The sequence below is a fragment of the Rissa tridactyla genome, chromosome 3 (genome assembly GCF_028500815.1).
Source record: "Rissa tridactyla isolate bRisTri1 chromosome 3, bRisTri1.patW.cur.20221130, whole genome shotgun sequence".
Taxonomy (NCBI): domain Eukaryota; kingdom Metazoa; phylum Chordata; class Aves; order Charadriiformes; family Laridae; genus Rissa; species Rissa tridactyla.
Window position 1 is genome coordinate 119,544,759 of NC_071468.1, and position 16,720 is coordinate 119,561,478.

The following is a 16,720-nucleotide window of genomic DNA, read 5'->3' on the forward strand; positions in this document are numbered from 1 at the left end:
GAATACCTATAGAAGAACAAGAAAATAAAGAAATGCAAAACATGTCTGTAAGAGACACTTTTCTTCAAACAGCTGGAGGGAGCTCCACCAGGAACAGAACTTTTGTTTTCAGTCAATCAAATTGAGAGGGAAAAAGAGTTTTAATATCAAACTATACCATCACATTTTTGCAAAAGTGCAATCATGATTAATTATGTACAAGTTCGTCTCTAAAGCCTTGCCTGGGTGGGAATGGATGGGGGATGAGAGTTTCCACATAGGAAGTTATCTTCGATCTCTGCAGTTGGTCCTAGCACAGCCATGACTGGAGAAAAGCACCGATGGGAAACAGTCTTTGAATAGCTCATTAAATCAAATGATTGATACAAACATGGCTTAACAATAAGTTCCACTGTAATTTCACAGAGTGGTTGTAAAGGTATTTAGGAGACAAATCTTAGGAACCCAAGAACATGGGGGAGGTTTGCTGTGCATCAATCATCTATTTTAGCTCTCTGTCATTTGCATCATTTAATTGAAATATGGAAAGATTAAAAGTCAAAGACTTCCCTTTGACATAAAAAAGAGCAACGTTTATGGCTCGAATTTGGCCCAGGAGACTATTTTATCCCACCATCTCTCCCTTAAACCCTGCTGGTCTCTTTGATGGATGAGGTGCCCGGTATAATATCCTTTTACAGTCACATGAGCCTGCTGGACTCTCTAACACAACCTTTTTGTTCTTTGTGTTTAAAGGGAAAGGAGGAGCATTAGGGAGAGATATGGTAATATGTGTCCTTCCTGTTTCTGGGCAGTAGCAGCTCTCTGCTGTGCTAAAAACATAGTTTGATAAGAGTGTTCAGCTTGGGCTGGCTGAGTTCAGTCTCTTTTCGTTCTTGGTGGAGGCTGAGCGCTTCTCTCCGTGTAGCTCCGGCCAGTTGAGGGGGTTGATACTGCTCCACGAGGGCAGATGGTGCAGCACAGATGGTCCGTCGGGGGCAGGTACCTTTGTATAAATGAGGTTTTTTGTGTTACATGCATGGCTGGAACACGCGTGCAGGGACACTTCAGGGGAGGCCAGGGGAATTTTTCCAGTCGTCTTCTTTCCCCATGGAGCATTTCAGCCTTCAGTGTTTTTAAAGGGCTGTCCATTCCTATAACACATAGCTGATAACATCCCTGAGCTGAATATGTGTCACGGCCCTGTGTCTGGGTACCATCCCACAGGGCCATCCTAGCTTCCTCTGCTGTGGACAGGCAGTAGATCCAGCTCTTTTCTTGGCCTGACACATCTCCAGGTCATCGGGTCCCATGTCTGTTGTGCTGCTATGGACCTGTGATTTCATGTTCCAGATGCTTTGAAGTGCTGAGGGCAGTGCTGACCTCCCAAGCTAGGACAGCTGCTTGGTGTTCTGTGTTTGACCTCTGGACTTAACCGAGTATGTCTGCACTGATGAACAAAATAGTGCCAAAGCCCAGGAGTGCCTGACACTGGAACCTGATGGACCATCCTGTGCCCAGCTCTGTAGCCCTCAGCGCAAGAAGGACGTGGACCTGTTGGAGCAGGTCCAGAGGAGGGCCACAAAGATGATCTGAGGGCTGGAGCACCTCTCCTATGAAGACAGTCTGAGAGAGCTGGGGTTGTGCAGCCTGGAGAAGAGAAGGCTCCAGGGAGGCCTTATAGCGTCCTTCCAGTACCTGAAGGGGGCCTACAGGAAAGCTGGGGAGGGGCTGTTTGCAAGGGCATGTAGCAATAGGATGAGGGACAATGGTGTTAAACTAGAGCAGGGTGGGTTTAGATTAGACATTAGGAAGAAGTTCTTTACAACGAGGGTGGTGAGACACTGGCCCAGGTTGCCCAGAGAGGTGGTGGAGGCCCCATCCCTGGAGACATTCAAGGCCAGGCTTGATGAGGCTCTGAGCAACCTGATCTAGTTGAAGATGTCCCTGCTTACTGCAGGGGGGTTGGAGTAGATGGCCTTTAAAGGTCCCTTCCAACCCAACACATTCTATGATTCTATAATTCTATGATCCTGCTAAGTTGCAGAAACAATGTTTGGTGTTGCATGGTCCTGACATGTCCAGTTTTGGGCCCCTCACTACAGGAAAGACATTGAGATGCTGGAGCATATCCAGAGAAGGGCAACGGAGCTGGTGAGGGATCTGGAGCACAAGCCTTGTGAGAAGCAGCTGAGGGAATTGGGGTTGTTCAGCCTGGAGAAAAGGAGGCTGAGGGGAGACCTTCTCGCTCTCGACAACTGCCTGAAAGGAGGGTGTAGCGAGGTGGGGGTCGGTCTCTTCTCCCAAGTAACAGGCGATAGGACACGAGGAAAGGGCCTCAAGTTGCTCCAGGATGGATATTAGGAAAACTTTTTACACTGAAAGGGTTATCAAGCATTGGAACAGTCTGCTCAGGGAAGTGGTTGAGGCACCATCCCTGGAGGTATTTAAAAGATGGGCAGACGTAGTGCTTAGAGATATGGTTTAGTGATGTTTTTTGTCAGAGTTAGGTTGATGGTTGGACTAGATGATCTGAAAGGTCCCTTCCAACCCAGGCGATTCTATGATTCTATGAGCCACATGCTATTTCCCAGCACGCATTTGGGATGGAGCCACCCTGTTTTGAAAGCTAAGAGAGTTTAAAGGCACAAAGGTTGTCAGACTGTACCAGGTGAATGGTGTGTTTAATTTCCTTGCATCACAGCAACCACAGTTTACATCTTCCAGGACATGTAAGAGTGGAGGCTGGTGCTCCTTGTGTCTTTGTAATGGTTCCAAAGATCAGATGATCTTTATTTTATCTATCACAAAATCTTCACGGGTCTAAACAGAACACCAGAAGGACCACACACGCATGGGTTTCTTCAGCACTTCAGGCACCCTTTGCATGAACGTCAGGGTCTGCTAATGAGGCTAGGGTCATCCCTCCTACGCATGGGTTTCTTTCCAGATCACAGCCTCCCTCTTCCTCCTTGGCCAGGTGCTTGTTGCCTGCAGATAGCTGTGGATATTGTATATTTAGTCTCTGACCTTTCAGAAGAAGGTAAACAGATGACATCAGGCCCTCACTGAGAAAGAAAAGTCCTTTCTGCCTCTGAAGATGATCAACGGGAATACAAAAGCTGAGGGTAGACATTCTCTTTGTGCCGAGCAAGCAGCAGAGACCACTTCATGCCTGCTTGGCCACAGGGAAGCAGCCAGGCTGGGCCTCAGACTCGGAGGCCAGGAAGAGCTGGGCTGACCATTCATCTCATCTCTGTCCTTTCAGTCTGTGACAGTAGATTTACAGAGTGGTACAAGCCACGTGAGGACCGGTGCCAGAACCTGCTTTGCAAACTGCTGTGATTCTCCCCTTGGAAGAGGCTGGGAAACTGTTTACGGGTGATATTTCAGAGTTACAGCTCTTAGATTTCATTAACTGCCTGAGTTTGAATAATGTCGTAGCCATTTCACTCCTCTTATCAGCCAGCTGTACGGAGATTAGACTGCTGATAGGTTTTCATTTCCAGCTCTGTGCAACTTGGCTGCAAACCTGTACTTAGGTGCCTCCAAAGCTGGTATTGGTCTTGGGAAATTCAGCACGGAATTCTTTGCACCAACTGCTGTACAAGCACAAAGGTGACGTTTCTTCTCCATACTGCGTTCTTAATTAGAGTGTACCTCTTTCACAACGTGCCTTACTTTGAACTCTATTTGTCATAGACTTTCCATTACCTGGGACGTAATTGGAAGTGAATTATTTGCTCAAGAGCGGAGAAAATAGCTTTCATGCAAATACAGATTTTTCAGATAGGTTCTTTATTTCTCGCAGAGCAAAGTCTGAAGCAACTCAAGGATGGAAAGCTCTGACTAAGCAGAATAGTGGGGCAGTTCTCATCCTCCACCGTAACAATAATTTTAAGTGGATGGTAGAGGTGCAAACAAGGTGGCAATGCAACAGTTTTCTACATTGGACTTGCTGAAGTTCCTACTGTACTGGGAGAAAGTTAGGAAGGAGGTTTACCTGAGAGTAAATGAGAGATTAATCTCCTGACTTATTCCACTGTAACAGCTAATGCTTTAATCTTTATTCAGTTATTTGTTTGTACTCCCACTGTGCCTAGGAGTCATGGGCATGAATCACAGCCCTCTCCTGCCAGGCTGAGGTCAGTTTTAATACTTTAATATCTGATATATCTCCTATCAGCAGTCTGCATCTGGCAGTCAACACGTTAACAACTATTTTTCTCCTCTAACTGCTGTGGTCCTATGCAGTTATTAGAGTTAATTAAGGTGGATTACTTCAGATTTTAAGTAACGTGGGTGGTTATTGGAACTGCAAATAATAACATCTTGTCACTATAATCCAAGCAGGTTGTGAGGTAGATTTTATCCTGAGCAGTTGCATTGATAAGGATTCATTTTCCTGGGGAGGACCGGCCACTGTCATTTGTGAGACAAGCAAATTCTGCAGCCTGTGTCTTTACAGAGGTGGGCAGTCTCCCTGGTGGTATGAAGAAGGGTCATCCCAACACGGGACAGAAATACTTTGAAGGACTGTATTTATGAGTTTCTTTGCTGTTTACAGGGTCTTGTAAACCATCCCTGTCTGTACCACCTCCGGGAAATTTGTTTGTTAAAGGTTTGCTCAGTCAAAAGATGTTCACAGCCTCTTTGTGTTGGATTAATCCTTTCATCTGATGATAAGATATCAGGGTTGGTGGGCTCAAGATATCCAGTAGAAGGAACAAATACTGCGATACAGAGCATTATATTCCACTTGAAAGAAGTGGCAACTTCAGTTGAGTGCATGCCAGATAAAGGGTCTGCACTGGGTTCAGGTTACTAGCAGCAAAGGTATGTGTTAAAGTTTTAATCTTTTTTTTTTTAACAGTCCCAGAAAGGAAGCCTAAAAATAGAGGTGCTGCAGCATGAAGTGAGTTCCTTGGCTGTGAGTTAGCAATCTGCATTTCCTAGGGAATATGTAATATGAAAACACTTTTAAACACGTGGCAGATTATATGTCTCCCTTTACACTTTTTGACTGATTGAGTTCAGTCGTTTTGAAAACTGAGGCAGGAGAGATGGCAGCCGACGGGCCTTGCTACCCAAACAGGCGGGAGCTGGCAAAGGCCACTAGAAAGGGAGCGTTGCTGACCTTCGCAGAATGACTGCCCTGGGGCTTGGCTGGGGTGGAAACGTGGTCAAGATTTTCCAGTGAATCAAGTATTACGAGTAGCTGGGATGTGTCAGAGACCTGCTCGTGTGTTAGAGAGGTCTCAGGAGAGTCCCAAGTAGTCCTGGAATCATTTCTGCACTAATTGGTGGGTAGGATTTGATTCAGGATGGTTTAGCCCTGTTAACATTGGAATGAATGAGATAAGCCTTTTGCCCAGCAATGTCCTACACCTATATCTGTATCTGTATCTGTATATCTCTCTCTCTCTACATATATATATATATATATATATATATAATTTGCATACTTGCAGCTCAGTTTTGCACAGCCGTACTTGCACTAATGCAGGTATTTAACTGAAGTGGTTAAACTGGGAGATTAGTCGGCCTATCAGTATATGGATGAAGGGATGAATTAGCCACCTCCCATCCCAGTAAAGTGCCTTCAATTAGGTGGTGTGAATCCATTTGAGATAGGGACATTCATGCAAATGGATCTTAATTACGTGTGTGAGGGGTGGAAGAGAGCAGAGTAGCGTGCAGGAAATATCGTCCTTGCTGAACGTTTCACGAAGCCTTATAGAAACAAACATTTAGCTTTAAAAACCTTGTGTTCTCTTAAAAAAACCTTATCATTATTAATTGCTGGAAAGCTGCCACAAGCAGGCAGCACTGTGTATTCCCACAGTCTTTTCCAGCGCTCCCAGACTGCGCTGTGGAAGTAGCTGCAGGGCAAGTTGCTTAAGAGCGTGGGGTAGGTGCTCAGCAACATCCTCGCTGGGCTAGAACAAAACCCTGGCATTGTTTTCCACGGCGTGTATCTGCTTTTATGTGGCGTCAGGAAAGTGACTGTAATTTGCTGTTCCCCAAAACTGGCAGATACTCGCAGCAGCAACTGTAGTAACACTTGAGCTTGCAGCCTTTGCTGCCGCGGGATACGCATGGAAGCAAGATGATGCATGCTACGTGTTTTCCTACCAGAAAAAAATAATAATACATAAACCATGCAAAGAACTTTTCATGGTCTACAAGCCAGATGATTTAAGGCTGATGCTGTGTGTTAGAGAGGTCCTGCCAGTTAAATGTACTTCTTTAAAAAAAAACAGGGGAGGTTTAATACTCTCATAATTCAAGAGCATCTATAAGGTTTTTCCTCAAACTTTCCACTGTGCTCAGGAAGTCTCAGCCCCAAAGGAGGATGTCTCACAGGTTATGACCATGTGAATGGAAGGATTTATGTTGAAAACAGTTTTGCTACTTTGTTCATAGATCCTTGGATTTCAAGTTTGTTAGCGTAGCCTGCCTTCTTGTATAAGCCAGGTCCTGAACAACAGGTCCCAATGGTCCCTGCATCCATCACGTTCTGGATCTCGAACTAAGATGTATTTTGATCAGTAAATATTAATCTGCCTTCATCTGTATATAACTGAGGGGCATTAAGCACTGTGGCTACCTTATATGGTTTTGTTCACTCCTAGATTTTATTCCAGTGCTATTGATAACCTTTCCTTGTGCAGGGTTTCCAGTTTGGGCATCTCATGGGATGCTGGGAATTGCCACACTAAGTCAACCGTGTGACCAGGCAAAGTCACTGCCTTTAATGGCGGAGGTCACCAGCTGCTTTCTGATGACATTCCTCAGCTCCTGTTATCAAGGCACCGCTATCTTTTGGGAAAAATTTTCTACCCCCTTTTATAGTTCTCTGCTGTTTGATTACAGAGAGGAAAAGCTGATGAACTGATAAAGAACTAGCATGCACTGTCAGATAAGTAGCACTTAGATAAAAAGAAAATATTTTTTTTTGAGAGCATAGTTTTACTGCTGTAATTACAAACATTTTTAATTAGAGAAGGAGAGCAGATGGGAAGGATCTGGCTGTGCCTGCCAGCAGACACTAAGACAAACCATGGGGGAACATCCAGCGATATGCTGGTTTTGAGTTTTCTTTCAATTAGCTTTTTTCTGGATCACTTTTCTGATGCCTTACAGGTCACCAGTGGTCTGTGGACTACAGGATGGGTGACATTGTTTCAGAGATGCGCTCAGGAAATCCCCTAAATGTCTGTTTTGGTCAGTAGTCTCAGAGGAGAAATTATATCTCTAACTCATGGAATATAATAGTTGAATTGTATTAGGCTAGTTGTTGGCTCAGATGCTGAGGCATGAGGCTTCTTACTCTTTATTCAAATATTGGGGCAGTGCAGTGTAGCTGTGGATGTTCTTCCTTTCCCTGGTACCTTCCTTTCCTGCCTGGGCTCCTCCTTCCCTGCCATCCCTCTCCTGTCCCTGGTGGGGGTTGGCATGGCTTCTCATAGAATCATAGGATGGTTTGGGTTGGAAGGGACCTTGAAGATCACCTAGTCCAACCCCTCTGCCCTGGGCAGGGACACCTCCCACTAGACCAGGCTGCTCAAAGCCCCATCCAGCCTTGAAGACCTCCAGGGATGGGGCATCCACAGCTTCTCTGGGCAACCTGTTCCAGTGTCTCACCACCCTTAGAGTAAAAAATTCCTTCCTAATATCTAACCTAAATCTTCCCTCTTTCAGTTTAAAACCATTACCTCTTGTGTTTCAGGGACTCTGGCCCTTTACTCCACCTCTTTCTCCTTACTCTATCTCGGATACCCTTTCCCTGGCTATCATTTAAGTGTCTCACAGTAGCAAAGACATCCAAGGGCCTCTTTCACTGGCATTGCTTGTATACCTTTCACTGATGTTTAAGGGAGTATCTTTTTCCCCAACTTTTGCAGAATGAGTTTCTGTGACTCAGCTGATTCCTGGTAACTTGCAGGGCTGCAACCGCTTGGGTATGTCTTGGCATCCGAAGCACAGAGACTCTCCTCCCTTGCTGGCGAGCAATTCTTCTCATGAGCAATGCCCTGGCTCCAGATCAGCCACACTTGAACACACAACGCTTACTGCTCTGTCAGCATCCTCCGGGGAGCCACGTCTTGTGTCACATATTTTCCTGAAAAATAGATAAGCTGCACAGAAGACTTTCTGCCAAGCTCTATAGCCTAAATAAGTCAAGGGCAACAGTTCCGTACTATAAAAGTAATTTAGAATGGTACAGTCTTGCAGTGTTAAATGTTTGATTAAAAAGACTGAATATGATGAGAAAAAATAGGAATTGTGTTAAAATATGAAATTTAGTGTCACTCCGCTTTGATCCAAAGTGAAGTGGATATGCTTAGACCACTGCATAAAATTACAGACTGTAATAAAAGTCTCCTCCGAAAAGACCAACAAACTCTTATTCTCTATAATGCCTAAGAAATCTGTACATGAGTGGGCTCATTTGCAAAGTACCGATGCAAGTATGTGATGCAGCCCAAACAGGGGGAACAGGGAAGATCAGAAGAACGAACCTGACTTCCTTATTAATCTTATTCTTTTTGTGCTGTCCTCTGTATTGTGTCTTCCTCTTCACTGATAAAGGGCCCAGGCCCCAGGTTCAGACATCCTTGTGTGCTGCAAAAATAAAGGAAATCCAAAAGACTCTCGGACTCTCCTACTGTAACCTTCCTAGTCTGGGAGACTGGCAGCTTCTCCCAGGTGCTGTCAATCCTTGCCTGGCACCCTGGTAGTTATTAAGGTTTTTTTTTCTCCCCTGCCTGCTGCCATTTCTGGAATTGAGGCTATGTGATGGAATGGTCAGATTCTGACCATGCTCAGCATGTAAATAAAGGGAAAGTTGCTTAATTCAGCAGGGTTGAACTCAACCCATACACGAGTGCTGAGTCAGATTTGTGTTCCTGCAGCGACCTTGCTGACAGTGGTTACCCATGCTTCTAGCAGTAGCACCTGGAGGTGACACGAATGGTTTGATCCAGACCCATCTCAGTTCCCTAAAATACACTACTGCTGCTCAGGTGTCACAGTCTCTGTGACTGGAGGAGATTAGGTGCAGCCGGAGAGGTCCTACAGCTCCGTCTGGCAGAAGGTCCCATGGGGGTGTAGCTGAGCATGCTGGAATTTGGACAAGCCTCGGCTCGAGTCTCATCCTCCTGAAGGTGCATTATCTCGTGAAAATGGAGAACTCGCCTGACTTTGGGAGCAGGCAGAAATCTAGCAGATGAAAGTAGCTCTTCGTATCTGCAGGTATCTCTTACAAGGCTTTTTTTCTTTTGATCCATTTTTCTTTCCAAATAGAACATGTAGGGAGCAGACTGGTGCATGTGATGCTTTCCACTGTGCCCTTTGGAGACCAAAAGCCACATCAAGCAGGAGATTTATGAGTTGCTGGCAATAGATGCTTCATATTCTGTTATTACATTTAAGATGATGAAAGAAGAACAACTGACTTTCATGGCAATGAAAGCAGGAGGAAAACTGCCTGTGGATAGATCAAGCACATGCATCATTGGATAGAAATTAAGGCGTTTGTAGCTTCAAATCCTGATTTGAAAAGTTCAAGATACAAGAAAAATATCTGAGTAAAAGATGTGAAGCAGTTCATAAGATTTTAACTCAGATACACTCAGGAGAATAAATCCAAAGGTAACATTATGATTCATTAACTATCCCTAATTAGGCTCCTAAATTTAAGTAGACAGAATCTCCCCTGGAGGCTTTCAAAGGCACCCACCTTTCGCTGTTGATGATACAGGGAGCTTAGGAACATAGCTTATTTAAGGAGGACTTCTTCATTAAGTACCTACAGGGCATGCAGGGGTTGAGTTCCCTGATGAGGTGAACTGGATCTTTTAATAAGATTATTGCATTTCTGGACAGGCAGAAATAGGAGGAATCAGGGAAAGGTGTTCTGCAGCCCTGTGCCAGGAGGGGAGAGGTTGGTAGGGAGCAGTGCTTGTGTCTGTCTCTGCCCCGTGGAGGCTCTCAGTTGGATGTGCACCGTGGTACCTTCATCTCCTAAAGCCTCTGTCCTGGTCTGAGGACATCACAGAGCCATATACCTGCGAGAGATTATATCTCACAACACAGAGACATACACCTGCGACAGATTTCACCGGGAGGAACGGTGAGGCTGAGCTAATTTGTGTTGCATGGGCTTTGTTTCTGGACTGGAGTTGCTTCCAGTTCTGAAGTCAGTTCTCTGATTGCAGCTGCATGAGAAAAGGACGAACATCTCCTTTTCCAAGGAGGGCAAACAAGAGAAAAGCTTGTCTGTGTTATATTTCTATCTTATTGCACAACCTTGCTGTAGTTAGCTGCTGTCAGAAGATGCAGTAAAAAGCAAAGCATCTGGGCTGCCTCAGAAGTAGTCTTGGCAGAATGCTCCGAAAATTTGTATGAGTTGTGTCAGGCATCCCAGCTTGTACCACTTCCCACCAGCCCAAAAATCACCAGCAGAAGAGACAGATTTCTGCTTCGGGCAGAGGAGGAGGTCCCTGGCGTGGGGTGTGGGCTCAGAGAGGTGTAGGTGGCTTTGGTTATGACAGGAATATTTTCCCAGACAGTCTCACTTGATTTCCGCGTGGTGCTTGGAAGTGGACTTACTGTAATTGGCATGAGTCATTTCCTTGTTATCGGTGGTTTGGAACTACCGCACATGGAAAACACGCCTGCAGCGGGCTGAGGAACTCCCTCTTTCTCTTGGGTTTTGCATTCGGTGTCAGGATTGCCAACTATATCGATGCTGGGTGAAAAAATTCCCTTTTTAAAATAACTGAAGGAGATGGAAGGCTGAGGTCTTGACCACTTGTTCTTGTTAAACCTCCGCTCTGCTTTTTTTTTTTTTGGTAACAGTGAAGATTTTGCATGGCAGCCTGTTGATCAAATCTTCTGTTGCACAGAGTCCCTTCACATCTCTTGCTGTCTCCTGGGACAATTTACGCTTTCTGTGTAAACTGTACTATAATTTTACTCTAAATAGGATGCCCAGAGGTGCAATATTGCTTTGCAGCCAAAGCACGGAGTTGATGTCCAGGTGCACTCAGCCTTTTACATGGGGGTGCCCAGGCCATCTAGCTGCTCATGGAGCCATTTGAGAGCTGTAGGATCTGATGGTGATTACACCTGTGTCTGACCAAAGAGCTCCGCTGTCAAATGAAGGGGAAATGCCTGGTGACAGGACAGAAATTGGTGGGCTTTGGCTTTGCAGGCCCCAGTGTAAGAAGAACATGGACCTGTTGGAGCAAGTCCAGAGGAGGGCCATGAAGATGATCAGAGGGCTGGAGCACCTCTGCTATGAGGACAGTCTGAGAGAGCTGGGGTTGTTCAGCCTGGAGAAGAGAAGGTGCCGGGGAGACCTTATAGTGGCCTACAGGAAAGGTGGGGAGGAGCTCTTTATCAGGGTGTATAGCAATAGGATGAGGGGTAATGGTTTTAAACTGAAAGAAGATAGATTCAGATTGAAGGAATTCTTTACTGTGAGGGTGGTGAGACACTGGCTCAGGTTGCCCAGAGAAGCTGTAGATGCCCCATCCCTGGAAGTGTTCAAGGCCAGGCTGGATGGGGCTTTGAGCAGCCTGGTCTAGTGGGAGGTGACCCTGCCCAGGGCAGGGGGGTTGGAACTGGATGACCTTTAAAGGTCCCTTCCAACCCAAACCATTCTATGGTTCTATGATATCTGACATGACACACGTGATCATGAGAAGAGGCATATGATGCAAATGGGGTTTTATTCACTTGAAAGGGGCTAGATGCAGCACAGGCAGCTCAAAAAGCTTTCAACTTACTCCTTGGCCATGTCTGAGACCCTTGGGAAAAAGCCAAGGGGGTAGGCTGTGCCTCAATTTACTTTTGTTAATCAAATTAGCATCTTCCACACCCACGTTTCCAGCTACACAGTGGTGTTACTGTTGTCCCCAGGTGCAGAGTCTTCTTAAGTATGGGATTTTTCCTCCTTGCTCTGTGATTATCTTGTGATATTTTGTGGTCCGACACAGCCAAAATCCATTATTTTAATAGATATTGTTGACTGACTGCTTGGTGAATTTAGGTTTTGCAGCACATAAACCACTTTTAATTCTGCAATCTGAGAGCGCCATATACCTTACATACGTGTGAAGGAATTGCTTTCTTGTAAGAGTTAAGAAACACGAATGATCCCATTTCTGGCTGGATACTGTGCATTTTCAAGTCTCAAACGAAAATCCTTCAGAGCTGCTACCTCTAAAAACTTGCAATAGTTTATATTGGGTGTTTACTCACAGTAGGATTTTTATTTTTTTTATTATTTTAAAAATATGTTGAGCGTCAACAGTTCCTGGCCCCAACCTGCCCAGATAAAAGGCTTGGTTGTAATTTTCATTGGTGAGGGAGTCATGTTTTGTTCAAATTGTGCTCTGCTTCAGGCATTCACAGGAGGATTTGCTGAAGGTCCTGCAGATCTGCTTTAATCACACTGAGCTTTCAGAGTAGACCTTATGGGCTGGAAATGCACAAGCGAGCATGTAGCAGGGGGCTGGAGAATGACAAACCCCCTGTCTGTATGTTTTTAAGACTGAGCTTTCATTGATCTCAATTGACTGATCTGTATATTCAGTGAAGATGGAGGTTGGGGGATAGTTGAGTCCTGGGAGTTTAAGCGTGTTTAGGACTGAGCAAGCATCAGGAAACACCGAACGATCAAACTAGCAAAGAGAGGGGATGGTTTGAGTGCAAGGCTGAAACGTAGGGAGCCGGAATTTGTTTCCTTTCTTTGGCACAGACTCCCTGTGTGAGATTGGCCAAATCATTTTGATATTTAAACACTTTCAAAACCTTGTGCCTGAGCCAATTCCCCATCTGTAAAATCTGAGGGCTATAGCAGTCAAATGTTTTGATTCGGGGAATAATATATGCGCCTAAATTGAAACACTCAGCAGCATATTGAAATATAATTCCTCAGAAAGAGCAATATTCCTCTGCAAAATAATCTCTTGTGACAATTATCCAAACCTCCAGAAATGGAGTGTTTAAAATTAAATAGATCAAAATAGTAGAAAACATGCAGCAAGCAATCTTGATGAACAAAGAGGCAAGGTATTGGCTGGCCTTTTCCATCCCTTAGCACCATAATTCAGAATTTTGCTGCTTGTAGGCACAGTAACTTTTTTATTTTCATCAGCCCTCAGTTTTGTGGCCACACAAGAGGCTGCTTGTAGAAAAAGCCCAGCAGAAGGAGTCTCCACCAAGTACAAATAAGGACACTGTCAGCAGCACCAGCATGTGCCTTTTCACACTGTCCTGCTGGTTGCTTGTACCCGAATCTGATGGGTCTGCTCTGCCAGCGAGAGCACGCTCCGGCTTTGATTTTCCTTTGCTCCATCCCTGCAGGGGGGAAGCTGCCAGGCAGTGACGGTGAGGTGTTGTTGTGGGATTGATACCGTTAACTCATTGCAAATGGGTAATGCAGGTCTTGGGTTGGGAACTGGTATAAATTATTGCTAGCATGGTGTTGATTCAGACAGATGAGCGGTGGGAGCTGGTAGCCAGGACACAGAGAGATTATATAAAGACTTGAAATCCTGTAATGGCAGAGGAGTGAACATGCTGATCCAGGAGATCCCTTGTGGGTTTATAACCTAGAACCACCTTCTGCAGGTGCCTTCAGAGAGTGTCACAGCCATGGTGACACTTCGTTCTCCAGATCAAGTCCTGGCTCACGCCGAGTCCATGCGGTGATGCCCGAGTTGGACCCTGGGGTGGGTGGCAGAACATGACTTGTCATCCGGAAAGTTGCACCTCTGTCTGCGCTGCTCAGCTGCCCAGCCCAAGTTAGGGGAGAATTTTATCATTTGGGTAAATGCCCACATCTCTGTGCTGACTGCTACCCCCCGAGGTCCCCAGAACAACTCGTCTCCTCTCTTCCAAACGATCCCAGCTTATTTCTCATGTGCCTTTTAAGGTGCACATGAGACTATCAGATGTGTTAACGCTTTGATTGAAGGCCTGTTTCTTCCCCTCTTGTCCACATATATCACTTGTTCTGCTGACTGAGTTGCTTTAACTTCTCCACTTGACTGAATGGAGTGGGCCAAGTGCCAGCCCTTCCCTGCCAGGATTTCTGTGCTTAATGCTGAGATAAGACTAAAATCCCAGGTACTTGTTTTTTTCTGGTGGTTTTGCTCATAAATAACTTTTCTTGACACCTCGCTTCAGTTCATGCCATGCTTTGTGTCAGATGCACTCCTCTCTGGAGAATTTAAGGAGGGTATTTCAAAGGAACCAGATGTTTAATCTTTGTTGTGGAGTTGGCTGCCACACAGAAGCTAACTAGAAATTGTGAGGTGTTTTGCACTTGAGAAAGCCTTACTGTCTTTCTAAATCGAGCTATCTAAGCTGTGTATTGCTTTAGCATCATATAAACCGGAAGAAGAACAGACTTGCTGCATGCCATCGCTCTATTTACTCTTTGCCAAGATAGGCCTTTCCTGGCAAAATGTCCTCAAGATGTTTATGAAGTCCACAAAGAAAAATGGTCCCTTGAAATGGAAAAGTCCAAGGTTCATGTGCTGTAGACATCCTGTGTTGCCCTAAGTTTTTTCCAGAGTTTTAAAGAGGTTTAGTTGCTGAAGTGAAGACAAGCACCTCTTAGGATGGTGCACCAAAGTGCGTGCTAATGACAGATGTTAGATGTTAAGCACACGCCTGCTTTTGGGAACCTCTCTTCACCTGCCTTTTTAGGCACCTAATGCCTACTTGGTAGTCGTCTTACTTCCTCAGCTATCCCAAAAGGATAACAGCAAATCTTACCCCATTAAGGTGCTGTGACAACAAATTGTGTGAATGCTTCCTTCTAAATACTTCTCCATCTCTCCTCTTCCATGGGATGCTGCTGACAGTTGCTGGCTGTTTTAGTGGTGTTTTGCTTTACCCTGACTCCTTTCCTTGTCCCATAGGTAGCATTGGGAGCAGTGGTGGCACACATGCCAAGGTGGAAAAGCCATAGCTCAATTCCTTGTGTGCACTTAGGAAAAGATGGTGTTTCTTTCCCCTACTTGGCTCAAATGTTTGTGTGTCTGGTGGTGTCACCTTCTTGAAGAAAGATGCAGGTCCACCCAGCCTGAGTAGTGCCCCAGAGACGGCCATGAATACTGGGAGGTGAAAGGAGGTGTTTATGAAGGGTCAATCTGAAACATGGAAGACTAGTCAAAATCTGCTAAAAAATTGTCTTTGTGTTCCTTTTGCTCCATTTTCTTCATTGGATGCATATCAACTGGGATGCAATTTGGATGAAAAATCTGTAAGGGAAAACTGATGTGTCTTTAAAATGCCTTTCAGGTCCTCAGCCTGAGATACGACAAAAGGGGTCTTTATTTTTGGAGGGTGCCGAGCCTTGTGCCCTCTGAATATCTGCCTCAAATTAGGCACCCAGAATGGCAGTTCTCCCTGACTGTGTGGTTTGCGGGATGATCTCTGTTCTACCCACCTCCTCCCCAGACTTTCTGATATTCCTCTGGCACAGGTATCCCCTGTGCTTCTGTCTGGTTCCTAACAGGGGATGTGCTTCTTTCGCCGCCTCCCCATCAGAGGACAGTTGCCAATTCAGGTTTCACTAGGAACTGCCGTGCCAGCACTTTGATATTCAGAAGCTGCGAGGTTTTTATGTCTTTTTCCTGACCTAGCATGACTCTACTAATAATGGGAGAACTTCAGTGCTGAGAACTTGGCAGCCTAATACAGGAGGTCAGTCAGTAAATATAGTTACAGTTTTCTTTGCCTCGGCAAAGACAGCAAGTCGAACACGATGTAAACAAGGTGGTTGGATCACTTCCCCCCCCCCCGATATCTGTAGTTATGCAGGCAAATTTGATGGGCGTGATTAAATCTCATGCTCCAGCTTGGCAGCTGATTAGCTGCAGGGGGCAGGCAGGAATTTCCTTTCTGTTCCAGGGTTGCACTCCTTCCAAGTCCTCCTTCATGCTTGTGCCAAGGATCTCAAAGTGCTTTGCATGTTTAATTGCGCTTCTTCACGCCCCTGCGAAGAGTGGAGATGACAGATAGCACGGTCGGCAACGGAGCGGTGGGGAAACTGAGGCACTAGGAGGTGGCAGCCGGCTTGGGACCAGAGGGGCAGCTGCCGTTTGGCTTGGAGAAAGGAGAGCTGAGCATCCCAGAAATCTTCTCCTGGGCTTTCTGTGGGGCTAGTGAACTTGTGCCTAGTTCTCAGTGGTCTGTGTCTTTAAGGCACTAAAGTCTTGGTTGTCTGAAGGGTTAAAAATGGTGCTTTTATGTATATATCAGTATACAGTCACTGGCGGGGAAAATATATCTTTCTCCTCTGGAAATTTTGATCTCTTTATTTTTGTCTTTCATCACTCTATTCCTCTAATTTCTGAGCAGAGCGGCCTCTATACGTGTTTCTTCTCTTTGCATGGAAAAGCACTTTGCTCTGGAATAGCCTCAGGTGTTGGCCGTGGCTGAGGCAGGGAACAGGTTCAACTCCGTAAATGACATGCTGCTGTGTCCCCCCGGGCAAATTAGTGAATTTACTGTGTGGATTCCCCTTCAGTGGGTGTACGCTGAGGTAGCTGCACCGACTTTGATTTCTTTACCTGGTTGTTCAGCTGAAGAGCTGGCCTTGCAACGTCAAGGAGGAGAAAATACTCTTTGTACTAAGGCATGCTTTGGTCCAAAGAAGAGACCACAGATGTCCTGATGAAACTGTCACATACTAACCTACCTTGCCTGCGTG

The 16,720-nt window shown here is 45.5% G+C and overlaps 1 protein-coding gene across 6 annotated transcripts in view; it reads left to right on the forward strand.

Annotated features, from left to right (window-relative positions):
* The window catches only part of EVA1A (eva-1 homolog A, regulator of programmed cell death), a 216,130-nt gene that overhangs the window by 184,857 nt on the left and 14,553 nt on the right, over positions 1 to 16,720 (forward strand). The gene's annotated exons all lie outside the window — the stretch shown is intronic.